At 38.0% G+C, this 18,502-nt stretch overlaps 1 protein-coding gene and 1 pseudogene across 7 annotated transcripts in view; both read right to left on the bottom strand.

The window, feature by feature from the left end:
• Positions 1–18,502, bottom strand: part of znf385d (zinc finger protein 385D) — a 506,886-nt gene that overhangs the window by 296,710 nt on the left and 191,674 nt on the right. The window lies entirely within an intron of this gene.
• On the bottom strand, positions 723–7,816 carry LOC134292363 (eukaryotic translation initiation factor 3 subunit L-like; annotated as a pseudogene).

Genomic DNA, 18,502 nt, shown 5'->3' with positions numbered 1-18,502 from the left:
TATTTGATTACATTAATTTTTTTAGTCCATTTTTCTCTCTTTCCCCCTCCACTGCAGAATGCAAAATTGTGCATATGGGTGTTTTCCAAAGGCAAGGAGTTCTCATATGAGCACCAGCCAGATCTGAACCTACTTGGTTTAAAAATATTTTAATAATATACATTTGGGCCACGTCTGATTGCCTAGGATATAAGTTGGTGATCTATATATATAAAAGGGTAATGAAATTTCGGCCTAGAACAAAACAACAAAACTACACATCCCAGAAACACTAAACTTGGCAGCACAACCCCTCATCCATGCCTCTACATTCATACAACAAAAAGCAAAGAAAAATAAAGCCCTAATTAGAGGGAGAGGAATAATTGTTTTTATCTAATTGCTGCCAGTTAGAAGGCTAAGCTCTGCCCACTTGGTCTCCTAGCAACCCACTCAGCCCAGGGGACAGGCAAAGTTAGGCCTCATTTAGGCCTCTTCCACACTGCCTATAAAATACAGATTATCTTATTTTAACTGGATTATATGGCAGTGTAGACTCAAGGCCCTTCCACACAGCTATATAACCCATTTATAATCTTATATTATCTACTTTGAACTGGATTATCTTGACTCCACACTGCCATATAATCCACTTCAGTGTGCACTTTATACAGCTGTATAGAAGGGGCCTCATATAATTCAGTTCTAAGCAGATAATATAAGATTATAAATATACAGTAGAGTCTCACTTCTCCAACATAAACAGGCTGGCAGAACATTGGATAAGTGAATATGTTGGATAATAAGGGATTCAGGAAAAGCCGATTAAACATCAAATTAGGTAATCATTTTACAAATTAAGCACCAAAACATCATGTTATACAACAAATTTGACAGAAAAAGTAGTTCCATATGCAGTAATGCTATGTAGTAATTACTGTATTTACAAATTTACCACCAAAGTATCACAATGAATTTAAAACATTGACTACAAAAACATTGACTACTAAAAGGCAGACTGCGTTGGATAATCCAGAACATTGGATAAGCGAATGATGGATAAGTGAGATTCTACTGTAATATGAAATAATTACTGTGGTAGAATAATACAGAACAATATAATCTCTAAAACAGGGCAGTAAATAAAGAGCAACACTCTGAAAGCAGGGAAATTGGGAATTCCACAAAGGACACAATCAGGGCCAGCTAACACCTCCCAAGAAAGGATTCTTCCAGAAAGGAAGCTGAAAAGGGAGTGAAGCAGTGTGTATTACCAAAGTCATTATTATTACTATCATTACTATTATTATTATTATTATTATTATTATTATTATTATTATTATTATTGTCTTGCTGTGAACCATGAAAATGAATAGAATCTAGCTCCAACTATTCAAAACCACTAAAATCAGAATATATAAAAATTAATGTGGTATAATAAAACAGAACAATACAATCTCTAAAATCAGAACACTAAATAAAGAACAACACTCTGAAAATGGGAATGCAAAACAGGAAACAATCAGGGCCAGCTAACACCTCCCAACAAAATATTCCCATCACCAAAGTCTGCCAAATCTTCTGTTTTCTGAGGGCCACAGACAGTAGAAGCAAATAAAATATCGCAAAGAACACCACTCTGAAAACAAGGGAATTCCAGACAGGAAACAACCAGGGCCAGCTAACACCTCCCAAAAAAAATTCACTCTGGGAGGAAACAGCCAGGCTTTAAAGCTGCAAGGCCATTACATGCTAATCATTTTGCCTAATTGCAGCATTCATACTTGCCTCCAACAGACAAAAAAAATCAGAAATATTGTATATTCACAAGCTTTAGGAAACAATATCCCTTGATGGTGCAGCGTATTAAAGCGCTGAGCTGCTGAACTTCTGGACTTAAAGGTCGCAGGTTTGAATTGGGGGAGCGGAGACAGCCCCCACTGTTAGCCCCAGCTTCTGCCAACCCTAAAGTTCAAAAACATGCAAATGAGAGTAGATGAATAGGTACTGCTCTGGTGGGAAGGTAATGGCACTCCATGCAGTCTTGCCACATGACCTTGGAGGAGTCTAAGGACAACGCCAGCTCTTCGGCTTAGAAATGGACATGAGCGCCAAACCCCAGAGTCAGACACGACTGGACTTAATGTCAGGGGAAAACCTTTACCCTTTACCTTAACTACCACCAATTCCTCAATACTTTATTTCCCATACCACCATGCTTCGCCACAGCAATGCGTGGCTGGGCACAGCTAGTTAGCAATAAAAAATGTCAGAAGTTGAAGAAATATTATAAAATATGTCAATTCAGTTATATTCCAAAATGAGTCAATTATTTGACAGGAATAAAAATAACAACAACAACCACAACAACTTTATTCTTATACCCCGCCATCATCTCCCCAAGGGGACTCGGGGTGGCTTATGTATGGGACAAAATTTCCACAAGACATAAAAGCAAAGACAATCCATAAAACAAAACACATTCAAAGGAGGACAAATATTTTCTGAAAGAAAAAGTATTGATCAACAGACTATATCCACCCAAACCTCCATAAAGCATGAAACTGGAAAATCCTTCCAGGTCCTCAGTTGCCTTTCCCTCATACGACTTCATCAGATGGGGTGAATTTAGTGTTCTAGGCCACTTTCACCCCATCTAATGGACAGAGCTTGACACTGGACATCACACGACATTGTGTGACATCCTTCAGAGTGAGAGCATCATTGAATGCTTTTCCCCCGACATGGGAGGCACGGGGCCTGTCAGCGACGGTGATGCTTTTCTCATGTGATGGGGAAACCGTAACTGAGAGGGAGCTGCATGCAGGGTGACAAATTCTCCTGGGCTTTCTGATGAGGTCGTTGCTCTCCCTTAAAGCCATCCTGAGACTGGGGGAAAGAAGGAAGCCAAGGATCTGGAAAATTTCCAGGATACTTTCTTGACTTTCTGACAACAATGACGACGATGAAAATAAAGATAGTGCTGGTAATTAGAGCAGATTTTTTAACTCACTGTAAGACAATTTTAATTGGAGATGCCAAGAACTGACCCTTCTATATGTGCTCTAGCACTGAGATATCCAAGTTTATATTATTTACATTTACATGCATGAATACAAAAAAATGATATGGAATCTCTTGTTAGGGTTGCTAGATATGATGAACAAAGTCATGTGTATATATCCTTTAGTAAACTTTGGTATTGAGTACCATAACCATGAAATGAGACACTCAGAATTCCTTCACCTATTTACCAGTTTAAAAGAGCCAAGTAAAACTGGCTGCATTAATGAGCCCCATGAATTCTAAGATTATGTTTTAATGGGTTAGCAAAATAGCTATTTCAAATACAAATTAACTGTGATAGAAAGTAAGCAAGCAAACATTATGCCTGATGGAAATATTATTCACACAGATGTGACTACTTATGTAATGGAATATAATAACCATAATTGCTTTGATATACAGTAGAGTCTCACTTATCCAACACTCACTTATCCAACGTTCTGGATTATCCAACGCATTTTTGTAGTCAATGTTTTCAATACATCGTGATATTTTGGTGCTAAATTCGTAAATACAGTAATTACTACATAGCATTACTGCGTATTGAACTACTTTTTCTGTCAAATTTGTTGTATAACATGATGTTTTGGTGCTTAATTTAAAAAATCATAACCTAATTTAATGTTTAATAGACTTTTCCTCAGTCTCTCCTTATTATCCAACATATTCGCTTATCCAACGTTCTGCCGGCCCGTTTACGTTGGATAAGCGAGACTCTACTGTAGTTTGAACCAAGATATAAAAGCACCCAATATATTCAAAATATCATATCTAATACTAAGGGTGTTATAGTCTGGGTTGTTTCCAAGCATGAGTTCAAGTCTGAATTCACCCTAGAAGGCAAGAACTTCACATTACAGATGCAGAGACTTCACAAAGAAAGCCAGGTCAATCTGTAAGACCTGAGTAGAGCAGTTGGTGACTTAGAGTGAATCTACACTGTAAAAATAATGCAGTTTGACACCACTTTAACTATTATTGTCTGTGTTATAGAATATAGGAGTTGCAGGTTTACAAGATCCTTTTAGCCTTCTTTGCATCACCAAACTACAAATGTTAGGATTCCACAGCATTGAGCCATGATAATGAAAGTGGTTTCAATAAAATACATTAATGCTACAAGGCAGATGCACCCTTGGATGTCTCTCATTCATAATGTTGCCATTAGTCAAAGTTAACTGGATGGCAGTCATGAAGGTTAATCTAAGTATATGCAAATCTCACTAGTGCAAAAAGGGTTGGAACTAGCAATTGGATCTAGGGCAATAACAAATACAATAAAATTTGAATATGCCTTATCTGAAATGCTTGGGCCAGAAGTGCTTTGGATTTCAGATTTCAGATGAAATCAATATATGTTTCATATATAACTTATACATAGCCTAAATGCAATTTTATAAAGTATATTTTTAATAAGTTTGCTCAAGATATAATGTCTGTCAACCACCCATGTGGACAGTTTCAAATTTTGGAGTATTTTGGATTTCAGCATTCCGAATACAAACATTAAAATTGCTGGAATAGGCAATAATATAACTAGATAATATATAAAGGGACTAAATATCTTAACAAGCTAATTATGATTTCTTATCTTTTTGGTTTTAAAATATGTAGACTAAGCCAAAAGGACATTTCTTCAGTAAGTAAGATTTCACAGGCCAAGCATAAAGAATAGTTTTCCTGATGTCTGATGTGCATTTGTGGACTTTTCAAAGTACAAAAATCTTCTGGGAAATATCTTAAGACATTTCTGTTTGAGCTAAATTTGGGAGTTGAAGGAGTGTGGTTTCATCCACATGGTTTAAAAAGTGGAAAGCTGGAATGGCCATATTCATTACATACACAGACCGTGCAATTAAGAGTTTGTTTCTTTTTGAGTACAGAATTCTATGAGGGAGGTCTCTAGAGCTCTATTCACAAGATGAGACTAAACATAGTTGTGTTTCACCATATCCTTTTTACAATAATTACAATTTAGTGAATATTTATCATCTTCAAAGAACAATTATAGCAGTTAAATAAAGGTTTTAAACTGCTCAGATGATGGGGGTAGGAGGAATAAACTATAAAAGTTCTGGCACCTTTATTGCTACAAACGTGCACTAATTTAACTGTTAGCCTAAGTACATTTCAAGAGTACGGTTTGGCAAGGTTTTTGCATCTATTTAAATATGAATGGATAAGGGCAAAATGTATATACAACAACTATATAAACAGATGTATAATTCATCCTACAGATGCAAAGTCACACAAAAAAGCTGTCCTAAACAGATTTTTAAAGCAACATATTCATATTAAAACACAATAAATCACCTTTACACATATGTACTTCAGTTGCACAAAATGGATAGTATACATCCACATGAAAGGAATTCTTGTGAATCATAACAATGTAACATTTTTTTAAAAAAACTGCTCCTCATTTTAAAGTGTTATTTCCTGTTTAATTGTGCAGTATGTAGTTTGAAAGGACTTGCTAATGCTATACTCCAGAAACTTTGTTTCTGTGGCTGTCACAAACTGTGTTGAATTGGTTGACATTCGATGAGCTAATCATCAAAAAACTATAGCAAAATGTGCTGCAGGATGTCCCGAAAAACAAAGGTTTTGCAATTTAATGAACCTTTTCCATGTTTTTATGATAGAACCAATTAGGAAATGACATTTATCACCGAGGAACAATTATCATGTTACATAGTGTAATTTGCTTTCCTGGCAGAAAATAAACTTAATGAAAAAGTGGAGTTAGAGGTTATACATGAATATCTCCTGAAACAGTACAGTGGATGTTTGGTATCTGCTAGGGATTGGTACCAGGACTCCCTGTGGATATCAAAATCGATATTCAATGACATAGTAAAAGGTTTCCCTTATATAAAATAGTAATATCAAAGTTTGGTCTATTTTTGGGGTGAGAACATGAAAAGGCAAACAGAACAGCTGTGCCTTTAAAAACAATGACGAATAGAATATTTCAGCCAGTAGTACTTGCGCATAGGGTACGTAGTGAAAGCAATGGCCAAAAGGGCATGAATCTACATGTTCTGCTTGTTAATCATTCCATATTTGTATGTTGTCCTCTGGAACATGCTCTTCGTTCTCTGAATATACAAGAGGATTGTGATGGCACGCCTGAGTCAAAAAGGAAAACTATAGTGTCTGGCTTTCTCGGGGGCTGTCAGAATACCCACTGGTGAAATCAGGTCCTTAACATAAAGGCACTTTAGACAGGATTAAAGTTAACCAAATCAAGTTTACTGGAAAACAAAGGAGCATAGGGTTAACTCCACCCAGGGTAATTAAAAGGGTAACTTAAAACAATACATTATGAAGGAAGAATTTGTTGAATACAGACATGTTTCTGGGATTTTGGAGATTCCTGATGCAAAAGGACTTGATGTCCTCTTTATGAAACTTGGGCTGGCTCCAGGTATCTAGGGTTGCTGGGACTGTTGGGTACTATACAGAACTGAGAAGAACAGGCTTGTACTGCTGTGTTATACAGTTGTACTTAACTTGCTGCACAGGTTGTACTTGACTTGCTGAGAATGCCTGTTGAATTGCTGAAGCCAAAGATTTCCAGAAAAAATCCAGGCCTCCTCCTCTGTGGCTCTAAAAAGGAGGAATGGGAATGCCTTGCAAGAAGGCTCTGTGTGGTAAATGGGCTGAACCAACTGAGACTGGCCTCAAGGGGAGTTTTAAAGTTCCACCCCAAAACTAATACAATGGAGGAATTTACACTATAGGGAAAGCCTAAACAGGAAACTAAAGCAAATAAAAGGAAAAGAAGAGACAAGACTTCACAAGGATATTGGCAAAGACACAAATGGCTTCTTGTTAGTCATAAGGTATGCAAAACCCACATAGTAATAGATAGTGAATTGGCATTCTGGCACTCATGAGTAAATATTCTTCTTGTTAAGCTCAATGTTTTCCAGGATCCTGATGGCTTGATAATAATCACTCAGAAGCGGATGGAGATGTAGCAGACACACAAGGCTGAAATAGCCCAGCATCCTATAGAGATAATGGCAGCCATATTCTCCAGCCACACTCTCAAGATCACCTCCACTAGTGTAAACCTTTAGCTACCAATTGATGTTAGATTTATCCACCAGGGAGTGCAGCCATTGATAACACTGTGGACATTCCAGATGTTGCTATTTGAATGCAGAAAATTAATTTCTTTCTCAGACTTCGTTGCTGTCTGTGGTACTGGATGAAAGACTGGAACCGCTAGATGAATTCATCAGTATATCACAGAGCCACTGGCTGGGCGGTTCCAGAGGAGCTGGGACATCTGCATTTGGAATTGAGTTGAAAAGACTGCAGTAATTGTAGTAAGATTCAAGTCTCTGTTCCAAAGATGGACCACCACTGACTTTCACACAGATGTGTCTATACTACAGCTCTTTGTGTAAAATAAGGAAACAGCATGATTTTCAATCTGTGGGGCAATTGCCTCTGCCTCTGGCCATGGTGTGCTTTTAAAGAATCTTTCCTTCAACTTGGTCCAGCTGTTTTCATAGATGTTCTGGATTTTATACACCTTCTAATTAATGACATCACTAGATACACGACCAGCCTACAGCTCATATACTTTCTGATCAATCAGATCCTACACATTTTTATGGAAGTACTGGATGAATTTTTTTATCATCTCAGGAATGACTTGATAGATTTGCTGTTCATATTTTTGTTCATAGGCTAGATCCTGTTTGGGATCTCCAGTGTGCATGTCATAATCTTCTGGGTAAGTATAAGGATCATAACATTAGAAAATGTTGACCATTTCCGCTACCTTGGCAGCCACCTCTCCACAAAAGTCAACATCAAAATACAACACAACCTGAGCTCTGTGAGTGCAGCATTCTTCTGAATGAAGCAGAGAGTGTTTGGGGATCAGGACATCCATAGGGACACAAAGGAGCTTGTTTATAAAGCTATTGTCCTCCCAACCCTGTTATATGCCTGTGAAACATTGGCAGTCTACAGATGTCACACTCAACTCCTGGAACAATTCCACCAGTGTTGCCTCTGAAAAATCCTGCAAATCTCTTGGGAAGACAGGTGGACAAATGTCAGTGTGCTGGAAGAAGCAAAGACCAACAGCACTGAAGCGATGCTTCTTCGCCATCAACTCCGCTGGACTGGCCACATTGTCCAAATGCCCGATCACCGTCTCCCAAAGCATTTACTGTATTCCCAACTCAAGAACGGAAAATGGAATGTTGGTGGACAGGAAAAAAGATTTAAAGATGGGCTTAAAGCTTACCTTAAAATTGTGGCAGAAGACACTGAGAACTGGGAAGCCCTGGTCCTTGAGCACTCTAACTGGAGGTCAGCTGTGACCAGCAGTGCTGTGGAATTTGAAGAGGCACAAATGGAGGGTGAAAGGCAGAATCATGCCAAGAGATAGACATGTCAAGCCAACCCTGACCGGGACCGCCTTCCATCTGGAATCTGATGTCCTCACTGTGGAAGAACATGCAGGGCAAGAATAGGGCTCCACAGTCACCTACGTACCCACCGCCAAGACACTACACTTGGAGGACCATCATACTCAAATAACGAGGGATAGCCTAACTAACTAATTATAAGGATCATAGGAGACCTCATCGTACTTTTCCGCACCTAAGGCATGACAGAGCTTTGGAGGAAAGGCTGAAAGAGCTGCACACCGCCAAGCAGCCAGATGAAATGAGGACTTGCTGGGAAGACCAATTGCACTCGTGTGACAAATTACAATCAAGTTCCCTTTTCAGCACAACTATTACAGCCCTCTTACTGTCTATCCTAAAGATATAAGTTCTTATGGTGAAGGAATCTAGGAAGAGGCAATGCAGACATGTGGTTCAAGCCACTGCACAGTACATGAAATCGGATGAAGACCTACTGTGATGAAGAATCCATAACACCTCTTGGGATCTTTTCAGATGGGTGGGGGGAAAGTGGAGGGAAGCGTTCTTTTCTATCTTTCCCCATCTTCATGTCATGTGATGGCCTCCATGGGACTCCCATGGGGCTCCATTATCTGAGTGCATGGAAACAGAAACTAAAGACCCTCTGATGAATTTACAAATTCTGTATGTAAAGTGTTTTCATTGTTTAAAAGTTCCTACTGTACTTACTTCTAGTCTACCTCTACAGCAGACAACAGTAAGTATTTTTCTTCTGATAATCTTTCACATATGTGAAGAGACCGGTATTGTCTCCTCTCAGTTATCTCTCCCTAGGCTAGATATGTCCAATTCTTCAACCTTTCATCTGAAGACATATTTTCCATACTACTTACCAGATTTTTCCCCTCCTCTAAAGCAATGACAATTTCAATATTATTTTGCTCAGAACAAAGTCATGAGTTCAATGATGAATGTGTTAAGAGGACTACCTCTTTACCACTGATTGCATGGCTAGGCACCTCATTCTGATGCCAAAGCAAACAATTTTGCTGGAGGGGTTTTGTTGGCAAGCTGTTTGGTCATGAAGATTGTAGCAGCAACAGGCTTGAATAGAAAGAAAGACAAAGAAAAAACACTTTGGAAGAGAAAGAGAAACAAAAATAGTGCCAATTCAAATTTAAATCGCTTTCATCAATACAATTTCAGTGTGGCATGTTATGGGTATAGTGCTAACAAGTGAATGTGAGGCAGAATAATCTATAGTTTGATTATTTTGATGATGTAGACAAAATATTTATATCATAAAATCAGACAAATCACTCTTGTTTCCTGTATTCTTCTTTCTCCCCTTTCCAAATACTAGAACATTTGCCTACCTCCAGTTCTGTGGGATTTCATTTGTATTTAAAGTTTCTTAAAGATGACAGACCACTGATTCTGGGAGATTATTATCAGCCTCCTTCAGTACATGTTTCATTAGTATACCCAGTAATTCCTTTAAGGTAGCTAGCTAGGGATGCTACTTAATAAATTTTGTTTCTTTGAATTGTACAAACACAAGAAATAATAAGATTAATAACTTTTATCAATAAGCCAAAGCTGCAGCTGGACCAACAGAAAAGCTGGAACTTTTCATAGAAAGATGCAAGGTACCAGTGCTTATGTTGGAAGAGATGGATAAGCAGAACTGTTTTAAAAAGATCTCTGTTTTTGGAATTAGCACTTTTGTTTTGGGAAAGGTAATATTCCAATAAAGCATGCTTTTCACTTCCATATTAAGCAATAAAAACTACATTTTCCATCAAGCTGTCAAGCTAAGGATCCCCCATCCCTTACCACTCAAAAATTCTATGTTTATTTCATGCATCATATACTAGTGAAATTGAAGAATATTTCCTTCCACATATAATAGAACAAGCATCTGATTTCTCTTTCTGATCCACCAGTCATTTGTACAAAATTGCTAATAAATACAGTTTTTAAATTATCAGAACATGTTACTGAGATCCTCCATTCTATATTTTTTACATCCCTATCCCCAAACTGGTGCAATCATATTTTAAGCAAATTAGGCATTCCTTTTCCTCAGGTGTCTCTCTTCTTGGACTGTTCCTGATGTTATAAATTCCCATCACACATTGTGTAAATTCCTTTCAACCTTCAAGAATTAGAGAACTCTTCATTCTTCAAAGCTCTCACTAATTCTATTCTTCTTATACTGTTCTTCCCAAACACTACTAATCCATGCATTAAATTAACTGTATAATTTACTAATCCATCCAGTTCTAATCTACTCCATCCAGAACTAGATTAGAATGACACAACTGAAGCTGAACCAAATTGAAGAGAATATGAACAGTGTCCAGAAATGTGTGCATAAATGTGCTCTAGGGGAGCTCAGTCCAAGGAAATTCAGAGTTAGTGTACTTATTCTATATATATATATATACAGTGTGTGTATATGTATATGTGTGTGTGTGTGTGTGTGTGTGTGTGTGTGTGTGTGTGTATATATATATATATATATATATATATATCTCACTGATTTATAACATTGTAAGACATATACTTGAAATACAGTCATCCCTCCACTTTCAAAAGGGTTAGGGGCACAACTCCATGGCGAAAGTAGAAAAACCGCTGCAGTCCACCAAGGGGTAGGGGTAGCCAGTCCCACTTGCCACTTATCTTGCAGATCCCAGCTTCATTTCATTCTCTTTGATCTCTTTCTTTTATGCTGCAAAGGAAGGAAGAGGGCACCAGTAACACGTGGCGAACTGGAAGAGGAGAAGAATCCAGAACCCCACAGATCTGGTTTCTTTTCCTCTTCTTGTGTGCCTTATGTTTTTGTTTCCCCAGTACTCCTCTTTCTTTGTCTGTATGAAACAGAAACAGTTAGGATTGGGGGAGGGTCAGAGTTTTTGTTATATGTCTTTTTCTTTATTATTTATGTGGGGGTTGGACTATTCTACGATGCTATTGTTCTATTATTTCCTTGTTCTTTCCCCCATATTGCCTCTCTTTCCTCTGTTTCATTATTCCCTGAATGTATTTTCCAAATACATACTATTTTGTTTGTATTCTATATTATGTAAAAACTAATAATTTTTTTTTTAAACCAATAGGTTCCCTTGCTTGAACTGAATAGTAATATTAGCTCAGTCGGCAGATTAAAGCATAAGAAGGACAAAACAGCAATGATGATTAGTTGTGTATTTGATATTTTGGAATTAAGAGATAAATAAAATGTCTTGGAAAAACAATTCTTGGGAAAAATAGATGATGAAAGAACTGCACTATGATCTAAAAATCCTAAAAGCATAAATATTTAAATACAATATTTATGAACTATGACAATAAAAATGTTGACAGAAAATGTAATCAGAGATTTCTAATAATGGATATCTACTCTCTTTATTCAAACATTACAATTTAGGGTTTGCAGATGATATTTTGTTTTATTGTATTATATTCATTTCTAAGATTACTATCTGTCTTATATCATAAACAGTTGCAAGATGGTGAGATAACTGCTTGCAAAACACCAGACAGGGGTCTCCCTCTCCCTCTCCTTCTCCCTCTTCCCCCCTTCTCTCTCTTTCTCCCTCCCTTCCTCCTTCCCTTTCTTCTCATGCCTTTAGGATGCCTCCATCTGATCCATAAACTCAATAGCATCTCTGTCTGGACAGCTCATGTGTCATCTGCTGATAGGTATAGAGATCAGGTTTTGCCCTCCTTGTACCATGGGCTCTAGTTTTGTTTCTATTTATTTTTTTAAAATGAGTGAAAAGGACCTCTGAGGGGTGGAGAAGCAAAGAAATGTCCTTTGCAGAATGAAATGGTACCAAATTCACCTCTTGGTGAATCCATTGTCTGTGAGATGGCTGGATTTTAAATGACCACACAACTCTGTCCCACTGTTCAATGTGTTCCCTGTGAGAGCAACTAAGAATGAAATAATATTCTGTTCACATAATCCAACTCTTTCATTTTCAAAGCCCTAAACTTGATGCTCCTACCTCACTGATTTAGTGAAATTTTGGTGTATTCACTGGATATATTTTAATGTTTAGTTTATGGATGCCGGAAGTGTGAGTAATATTCTGTCTGTGTCTACTTTTATTATTGCTTTGCCCCATTATTGTTCAGCTGCTTGACATACTTTGCATTCCTCCTCCTTCCCTTCTTGATCCAGATTCCATGCCATTTCCATTTACCCCATGTTTTCGTCATTCCAATATTCCCTCTGTTCACCAAATGAAGAAAGCTAATTACTGCACCTTCACTCATAAAGTATTCTAGGATGCCTGTAGCTCAGATAAACTGGAAATCTATTGTGTTGGATAGAAAGCCCAGGAATAACACTTATGAGCTGCCCCATAAAGTGGGCACTGCTCTTGTTTCATAGCTACACTAGGAGCAATCAAGCTGAAGACAACTGAGTTAATGCAGATATAAAACTCATGTAGGTGAAAGGCCCATTAGGCATGCTCTTTTATTTGAAGCAGAAAAGGCCAGGTGCTAAACATTCGATCTGTCCACTGCTGTGATGGGGTCCCTCTCTTTTCACTGGATATGCTCCAGTAGTTAATGTTTTCTCATTAGTGTACAGTATGTCTCTCCTGGATGGCTCTGCTCCTGTTAATGATCTCTCTCCATTAGTGTATAATAGCTACCCTGGAAAGATAAAAATATACTACTTGATCCACTTCCAGCCCTGTCTGTTCACACTATCCCTTTTGTAATGTGGCATCATTCCAGAATTTCATCTCTTCAGTGTTGCTCTTCTTCTCTGCTGACTGGCTGAGTTCCAGTGTTTGATCTGCTGTAACTCAACATTAAGCTGTTGATTCCTCTACGTCAATTTTGTCCCACCTGGGATGGGTCTGTTCCAGCACTTAATCAATCCTTCTCTCAATTAAAGATTACAGAGTTCTTGTTCTCTCTCTCTCTCTCTGTATGTGTGTGTGTATATGTGTGTGTGTCTCTATGTGTTTATATCAAATGAAATTAACAACCTTGCATTTTAAGGAGACCGAAATATTGTCTAGTGATATTATAAAGCACAGCTAATCTTATTTCTCATCAAGGACAGATTAAAGTTGTAAAAACTGACTAGCAATTCAAAAGGTCTGTTCTAGATTGTTCTTCTAACTGCTAAGACTGAAATAGAAAATGCATATTTTGTCTTAGAAAACCACATTTTCAAAAAATGAAACTAGTAAGCTGCTGTGAAATAATATAACATTAAAAGGTATTCTACCTTTGAGAGACAACATGAAAAAGAGAAATTCCTGTTGCTGTTGTCATCATATTTGAAATTATAATGAAATGGCATCCCTTCGAGCATGTCACAGATGAAGTAAGCTGAGAGCAAAATAAGAACTGGGAGAAAAGCAGAAAACCTGGGACATTTTAAAAGCAGCTGAAAAGGTGGAATGATAGAGGACTAACTGGGACTGTCCCTGTCAAATTGACTATGACACTGTCATTAGTACAAGAGGCCGTAGTTCCCACTATTGTTTAAATCTTCCTGAAATGTAACGTTCATTTGCATTTACATCATTCAAACAGAGGTACTGATAAACTTTTTTTATTCACACGGTTGCAGCTGTGTAAACGAAACATGATTTGACCTATTGCCTCAAGTCTTCACAAGCTCTGTTGCCTCATTTTCACTGTTGGTCTACCTAAGGTACAGTACACATTTGTCTACATATCTTATTCTTTGTAAACTTTGTAGTGGACAAAGTATTCTCCCTCCCTCCCTCCCTCCCTCCTTCTCCTTTCTTACTCTCTGCAGTTCAGAATTGTCCCAAGCCCTGAGATTTTCGAGCTAAAACCTGACATCTGAGTATGGTCCCAATGATGGCATTAAGCGTAATGCATGAAGTACCAAGCACAGTGATTATCATGAACATTTACATACACAAAAAACATATTTTCCTGTTTGAAAAATCACAAATCCTAGCTTAAAAGATTACTCACAGATCAAGGTAAATTGTGGACATTAATTCTTCTAGCTTACTAAGGACTTCATCAGATGGAGCAAGAGGAAATGGGGGAAAGCAGAATGAACTGTCTTACTCCATTCCCTCCCAGTCTTGTGGGATGGCCAGCCATCCTATGTCCATACCGCACTGATGCCCATCTTTCCCCCACTTTCTCCTGTCTTAAAGCTATTTGGAGTTGGATGTAAGGTTTTGTTTTCATGTGCTGCAGAAATGCAGCCCCACGGAGTCCCACCGAAAGTACCTTTATGTGATTACCTCTGTGGGATTTCCGTGAGGCTCCATTTCCACAGAGCATGGAAACTGAGCCCTAAACCCATTTGATGAGGTCCTTAAAGAGATGGGGAAAGGAACATTTTGTCTAACCTACTTATTTCTACCTGTTGGGCATATGGAGAATGAGCAGAGAATACAGTATCCATGTAAACGAGGAAGCCAACTCAATAAATACATAGGCTTCTTGGAGACGCTAAACAGCAAAAAGCATGTAATGAAAATTATAGTAAGCAGCTGCTCAATTAAATTATAGGACAATTGCAGATTTCTTTCTTCTCACACATAGTTACTCAATCAAAACTTGAAAAATTGCATCTTCATCTTCATCCAATATTATACAGCAAATGCCAGAATTCTTCCAAAGTGTCACTTTTTAAAGGTCATTTCCCATATTACGTGAAACTGAACCTGCCTTTGCCACTGAATGTACAATCAACAGGAAACAACAGCCAATATTGGTTCTGTGACAAGTGCAGCTTCAAGGCACTAACTTGCAAAATCATTGTCTTTGATTTAACTAATATTTAAAACATTGTCAGTGTTTATTAATAAACTAAAGATTTAAGAAAATGACTTCTGAAAATCCATCAGTTTTTTGTTTGTGTGTTGAGATCTTTAATTGATTTTTCCCTCCTTTTCAAGCAAATGTATTTAATTAGTAACACTTCTCAAAGGTATTTTTATATACATGGAACTACTGTTTATTGTACTCTCTTGTGGCACAGAGCGATACCTTATTTTAGAAACAGAATAGGCTCAGGGCGAAGAAGTGGTGCAGCCCAGCTGCTTCCACCTAATTTATGCCGAGATCTGAAAACATTAAATACGCTTCTTCTCAAAGGTTCACTAGCACTAAAGTCCTCTGGGTTTGGCTCTTAAAGATGTAGCACATACTGAATAGGTAAAAATTATGCAACACCATTCACAAGATGCTTAATAAATCTTGGTCAAATCTGTATGATTTCTTCACAATATATTAAAAATATACAATCTTCACAATGTAGTATGATTGAAGAGTTGCTGGACACTATGGAAGGTGTTCTGCCAGAGGGAACTGCTTGCATCCTAGGGTCCTCTTGCTACATCTGCTAAAAGATCTACAGATGTGGAAATACCACCAGCAGTTTTCTCAGCAGTGAAGTACTGCATTCACATAATTCAAAATTCCTTTCTTCCCCAGACATGACCACAAATCAATTTCTTGACAACACATACACAAGGACCCACTTCCCATCCTCCTACCTGCCTGCTATAAACCAGGAGGACTGTCTGCAGTAAGAATTCTTTACTCCAACTCTGTGAGATGTCATCATACCATATTTTGTTACATGTGTACCATGTCTGACAATTCAAGAGTTGCTAGAAACACTAGTTGTGGAAGGGAGAGGCTAGGCAAAGAAAAGGAAATTGTCTACCACTCAATATGTTACATATCCTAGGTCAAGATATCCAATCAAAGTAATTGGAAAAGATCTGCAATAGCAGTTCCTCACTCTTCTTTCTTTCTTTCTTTCTTTCTTTCTTTCTTTCTTTCTTTCTTTCTTTCTTTCTTTCTTTCTTTCTTTTTGGTGGGTAAACAATTTATTAATGTTATGGTACATAACAAAACAGCAAACTATAGCAGATATAGTCAGATAACAATAATTTTTGAAATGCCTGTGTCCTCGGCTCTTCCTCCTTCTCCCCTCCCTGCAGCGTAGCCAAAACACTGCACTACCAGCCCCGCCCCCATTGTTGGAAACGGAGGAGAGAGGCGGGGAATTTACTGGTGCAGTACTTTTCAAACTGATTTATCTATAAGAAACGTGGCTACATTTAAATGGGAATTACATGAGATTGTAGTTTTGGGATGTGTCTTTCAGCTGCATATGGTAAATGGTTTATTCTATACTTTGTCCTTTTTAAAATCCAAAACGTACCCTACTTTCTGGATAGCCCTCATATACTTGTATAATCTGGAGATTAACCCTTTGTTTTCCTTTTCCCATATTCTTTCCTGTTCGGATTTTTTAGTTGCAAAACCTACCCTCATATCTTTTTATATCTTTCATGCAATTGGTGATATTGAAACCAATTGTTAATCTCCAATTCTTCCTGCCCTTTTAATTTCCACTCTTCATTCTCTCTAATAAGGTATTCTTTATATGTTCTTGTTTCTACCCTTAAGGTTGGTCTTGTAACTGCTTCTAGTGGCCTCAGCCAGAGGGGTGTTTTCGGTTCCATACCTTTTCTGTATTTTTTCCAAATGTCTAATAGTCCCCCTCTAATTATATGTTTATTAAAATCTTTATTTAATTTATCTCCATCATACCACACATACCACACATATGCATGCCAGCTGAATCTTAATTCATATCCTTCCAAATCTAATAGGGTCTTGTTTTCTAATTTTATCCAGTCCTTCAGCCAGGACAGAACTGCAGCCTCATAATAGGTCCTTAGATCGGGTAAGCTTAGCCCCCCTCTTTCTTTATCATCAATTAAATTTCGGTATTCCTGCCCAAATAAAATTTGTGATCTCTCTTTTCCATTTCTCAAAAAAATATTTCTTTATTGATGAGTATTTTTTGAAACAGAAATAGCATTTTGGGGAGTACCATCATCTTTATTACTATGATTCTTCCCATCCATGTTAGTGGGATTGTTTGCCACCTAGTAAGATCTTTCTTAATGTCTTCCCATATTTTGACATAATTATCCTGGAATAAATTGATATTTTTGTTTGTGACCCATATACCTAGATATTTTACTTTTGGAATCACCTCACAGTCTGCTGAGGCCTCCAGTTTCTTACAGCTTTTAGCATCTATATTTTTTTTACTAAAAACTTAAATTTTTCCTTATTTATAATGGATCCTGGGACGTCACCATGTCTTTGAATAATATCCAATACTTTTTAAATACTTTGTCGTGGGTTAGTTAGAATAGAAACTATATTGTCTGCATAAGACCTAATTTTTAATTCTTGGCCGCTGATCTTTAAACCAGTAATTTCCTGCTCTTCTCTTATCCTAACATTTAAGATTTCCAGTCCCATAAAAAATAATAGTGAGGACAACGGGCAGCCTTGTCTGGTCCCTTTTTGTATGTCAATGTAGTCTGATAGTTGACCATTGATTTTTAACCTTGCTCTTTGATTAATGTATATAGCCCCTACTGCCCTTTTGAATTGGTGGCCCACTTCAAATTTTTCTAGTACTTTTTCCAAATAAACCCAGCTGCCATGATCAAAGGCTTTTTCTTCATCAATAAAGAACAATGTCAAATCTCTATTTGGGTCATTTTCTGCTACTTCCAGGGTGTTCAGTATCAGTCTGATATTTTGGTTTTTCTGGGAGAAACTCCACCCAACTCTACTACTCTTTTCCACCAAAATCCAAGGAAGCCCTTCGGATACTGGATCAGTGTCTGGCCGCTGTGTTGGCCTGGATGAGGGCGAACAAGCTGAGACTTAATCCTGATAAGACAGAGGTCCTCCAGGTCAGTCGAAAGTCCGATCGGGGTATTGGGTGGCAACCTGTGCTTGACGGGGTCACACTCCCCCTGAAGGCGCAGGTCCACAGCTTGGGGGTCCTCCTGGATTCGGGGCTGACGCTTGAAGCTCAGGTGTCAGCCGTGGCCGGGAGGGCCTTTGCACAATTAAAACTTGTGCGCCAGCTGCGACCATACCTCGAGAAGTCTGATCTGACCATGGTGGTCCATGCCTTAGTTACCTCTAGACTGGATTATTGCAATGCGCTCTACGTGGGGCTGCCTTTGAAGACGGTC

The sequence above is a fragment of the Anolis carolinensis genome, chromosome 6, assembly GCF_035594765.1.
Source record: "Anolis carolinensis isolate JA03-04 chromosome 6, rAnoCar3.1.pri, whole genome shotgun sequence".
Lineage (NCBI taxonomy): Eukaryota > Metazoa > Chordata > Lepidosauria > Squamata > Dactyloidae > Anolis > Anolis carolinensis.
This window is presented reverse-complemented; position numbering and strand designations above follow the sequence as displayed.